This window comes from Euleptes europaea, chromosome 19 (assembly GCF_029931775.1).
Source record: "Euleptes europaea isolate rEulEur1 chromosome 19, rEulEur1.hap1, whole genome shotgun sequence".
Lineage (NCBI taxonomy): Eukaryota > Metazoa > Chordata > Lepidosauria > Squamata > Sphaerodactylidae > Euleptes > Euleptes europaea.
This window is the reverse complement of record NC_079330.1, coordinates 29,211,634-29,216,152: the sequence shown is the minus strand read 5'-3', so window position 1 is coordinate 29,216,152 and position 4,519 is coordinate 29,211,634.

Below are 4,519 nucleotides of genomic sequence, written 5' to 3'. Positions count from 1 at the left end.
AAGCATCCTGGTGTGTTTTCTTTTGGGTAAACTAGCTCCTCGCCTGCAATTTCCCCTAAGATCAGAGGCCCTAATTGGAAACTGGGGTCAGCTAAAAAGTCAGGTCTTCGTGTGGCTATAGGTTATAATATTAAGATATGTATGGTTATTTTTAACCCAAACTCATTTAATATAACCTAATATATTTAATATGATCTAATGTTCAATACAAAAAAATTCTCGCGACAAAGACCACAGCTGCCCCTCCTTGTGTGCTGGCCAGTTTCTTCCCCAAGACAGTGTGAGTAGGGGGGAATCTCTAGACACCCTCAATTTATCTTAGAGACAAGAAAGGGGGTAAACAGTCTCTCCCACACCTCAATCATTTATTTAATGCCAAATCCCCAGAAATTTCCCAGCCTGGAGTTGGCCACTCTATTAGGGAGTTCTAATGCCAATTTTAAGAGAGAAGGATGCTCTAAGCAAAAGTCTCTCTTGTCACCAGCAAGAGAGCCAGCGTGGTGTAGTGGTTAAAAGCGGTGGTTTGGAGCGGTGGAGGCTAATCTGGTGAACTGGATTTGTTTCCCCCCTTCTCCACATGAAGCCAGCTGGGTGACCTTGGGCTAGTCACAGTTCTCTCTGAACTCTCTCAGCCCCACCTACCACACTGGGTGTCTGTTGTAGGGAGGGGAAGGGAAGTGATTGTAAGCAGGTTTGATTCTTCCTTAAGTGGTGGAGAAAGTCGGCATATAAAAACCAACTCTTCTTCTTCTCCTGCTCCTCCTTGTTAAGGGCTCTCCTGGTTTGTAGGTCTCAAGTTGTAGCTGAAACCACATACAGGAGTAATATCTGCAGTCAGGTCACTCTTGCAAGTCTGGGAGCAGAATGAATGGCGGCGATTTGGCCATGCGCCCAGCCCAAGGAGGTTATTTGTAGGAACATGTCTCACACGCGGGACTGTCCAAGGGCAGCTTGGCCCTAAAGATTCTCTCCCGGCATGTTAATCTAACTGGGCACCATTAAATTTCTCAGCGGTGCTTCTTTCAAGCTGTTCTGTCTTTTGCCGAGGACAACTCTTCCATCAGAGGTGCTTTGGCAAGGAGCATCTGGCAAGTGTTCCAGCTGGCTGTTGCTCATTTTAATTGGTTTATTCATGCAGCTCTTTCAGTATTTTACTTCTTTGTATCGCAGTCTACATGGCAGTGAACATATATAAAATGTAAACCAATGAAAAGGGCTAGATCCTTAACTTTTTAATTCAAAGGTGGCTGTTTAGAGGAAGTAGTAAATTGTGGCAACAGATCATTGTAATGCTTTTTTTTTTTACTGTCAATCTGCAGCTGACTTAGGGTAATTCTGTAGGGTTTTCAATGCAAGAGTTGTTCAGAGGTGGTTTGTCATTGCCTGCCTCTGGGTAGCAACCCTGGACTTCCTTGTAACCAGGGCTGACCCTGCTTAGCTTCCAAGATCTCTGGCCTGGGCTATCCATGTCAAGGTATAGCCCCAAACAAGCCCCCGGGTGGCAGGGGGGTGCAAGTGTAATGCCCTGATATAAGGGCTGGTATAAAATACTATGTACTCATATGCACACACATGGAAGCTTTGGGGAAGTTGGCATCCAGAAGCCTTTGAGCCAGGAAATTGTGCATTGTGCTTAGTACTGCCAGTCACCAGTGGAGAGGGCTGTCTCTGAATTACCTCTGTCCTTAGGAATGTGTTTTCTACTTCCTAACTCACGAGATCAAGCATTCGCTCAGTGAACGCCTTTGGGCAATATCTATAGGCTATGCTAAATTAGAGTGGAGTAGACACCTAACGTGTATTGGTGCTTTTGTGTATCAATCTGCTTGTCAGCAGCTATGGGCCTGTCCCATCCGAATGCATAAATGATACTGACTTTCCTTTGTTCTCTGTTGAGTAACCCTGCATCTTATCTGTGGTTATTTCACCCCAGGTCTGTGTTTAGCTAAATAAAGAACTGTTGCTTTAACTTAACCTCCTCCTTGTTGTCTATCATTGGACACTATAAGACAACCAGGCATTTCACAAGGAAAATGGTACTGGATGGAGAATAGGGCCCCCAAACCCCCATGGTGATGCTTCGTTGCCATTGTGAATGGTGCCGAGTTGTTTTCTGTTGCCCCAGAAGGTCGGACCAGAACCAACAGGTTGAAATTAAATCAAAAGAGTTTCCGTCTATGGCACTGAAGTCCCTCCCCTTCCCAAACTCCTCAGTCTCGGCCCCAAAAACCTCCCGCCGGTGGCGAAGAGGGACCTGACAACCTCCCCAAGCTCCACCCCCAAATCTCCAGGAATTTTCCAACCCTGATTTGGTAACCCTAAGCTCCCCTCTTTTTATTGTAGTCTCCTATATCTGAGAGAGATGGGCATGAACCATTAACTAAAGGAGGAGGAGAGAATGAATAAACGGGGAACAAATAAATTCAACCTGTCAGGATTTCCTGGATTGATCTGCAGGCACCATAAGTGAAAAAATGCACATCGTAGCAAGCTGGAATGCAGCTGCCAAAAGAATGTCCAGCTTGTATTCTCAGCCCCGTATTTCAACCCTTTTGTGGCTCTAAACTACAGCCCAAAGGAACTTGGTTACAGGGCAGGAGGGAAGTGCTGAATCGATGGACATCCCGCCTTTGAAAGAGCTTAATCAGATGCCTTGTTTGGCGAGGACAAAGCTAACATTTTTTGGGCAACAGAGACGGCTTCAAAGCTCCTTGGGGCACTTTCCCCCCCTTCCCAAGGTGTGCCAGGAAAAATGGCCAGTGCCACAATTCTAGTAGGGGCAGCCTGCACCAGTAGGGTTGCGAACCACCAGATAGTAGCTGGAGATCTTCTGGTGATCTTCTGCTATTATAACTGATCTCCAGCCAATAGAGATCTGTTCACCTGGAGGAAATGGCTGCTTTGGCGATTGGACTCTATGGCATTGAAGTCCCCCCCAAACCCCGCCTTCCTCAGTCTCTGCCCCCAAAACCTCCTGCCGGTGGCAAAGAGGGACCTGGCAACCCTATGCACCAGGGAAAAGCCACCAGCAGGGAAAGGGGCTTGTGAAAATGCCAATACACAATCACCCAGTCTCTGGAGTAGATTTGCAACCTCTTTTTTTTTAATGCTAAAACTAATAATTCTGCACCAATAATTTGAGATGAGAGCAGTGTGGTGTAGTGGTTAAAGTGTCAGACTAGGACCCGGGAAACCCAGGTTCAAATCCCCACTTGCGCGCCATGGAAACTTGCTGGGTGACCTTGGGCCAATCCCACACTCTTGGCCCTGACCTTGGCTGGCATTTGGATGGGAGACCTCCAAGGAATACCAGGGGTGTGGTGCGGAGGCCTTGAAAACCCCAGTAGGGGCTGCCATAAGTCAACTGTGACTTGATGGCTAACAACAAATAATTTGGGCAAAGACTGTGGCCATGGTGTGTGGAGGAAGGGGTCCCTGAATATTCAGCTCTGGTTTTTTATATCGCATATTCCAGTTGTGGAAAGGGTTGCTACCTTCCAGGCACTAGCTGGAGATCTTCTGCTATTACAACTGATCTCCAGCCGATAGAGATCAGTTCCTCTGGAGGAAATGGCCGCTTTGGCCATTGGACTCTATGGCGTTGAAGTCCCTCCCCTCCCCAAACCCCACCCTCCTCAGGCCCCACCCCAAAAACCTCCCGCCGGCGGTGAAGAGGGACCTGGCAACCCTAGTGATGGAAAAGATAGCATGGCTGGAATGGATGAAGACAACGATATGTATCACAGCACTTGTTCTTATGTCTTCCAAGAGGTGATTTATTGACAGTGCTTAGAAGCCAAAGAACAGCCTCCTCCTAATAAAAAGAGCCCCTATCAGTAGTCTTTAACATCTCGGTGCTGTTTCTCATCTTTAGTCCGAGGCCTTCCATGTACCAACCCCATGGCATAAAAGCTTTTCTGTTGATTTATTTATGGGGGGAAATAACAGAGTCTCTAGCTCTGAGTTGTTACCCTGCAAACAAAATCCGCAGTCAGGCTTTTCCATTTCCGATTGTCAGTTTCAGTCCCAGTTTATGAGACGGAGAAGAGGAGATGTAATAGCGCTTGCTTGGATTTATGTGGCTCCAAACGCCTTATAGGCTGAGAATTTCCAATTCTCTTCTGAGGGATTTTGGTAGTGGTGTCGTGGTTACAAGCGGTGGTTTGGAGAGGTGGACTCTGATCCGGAGAACCGGGTTTGATTCCCCGCTCCTCCACATGAAGCCTGCTGGGTGACCTTGGGCTAGTCACAGCTCTCGTAGAGCTCTCTCAGACCCACCTACCTCACAGGGTGTCTGTTGTGGGGAGGGGAAGGGAAGGTGATTGTAAGCCGATTTGAGTCTTCCTTAAGTGGGAGAGAAAGTCGGCATATAAAAAGCCAACTCTTCTTCTTCTTCTTCTTCGAATCATAGAGTTGGAAGGGACCACCAGGGTCATCTAGCCCAACCCCCTGAACAATGCAGGAAATTCACAACTACCTCTCTTCTTCTTCTTCTTCTTCTTCTTCTTCTTCTTCTTCT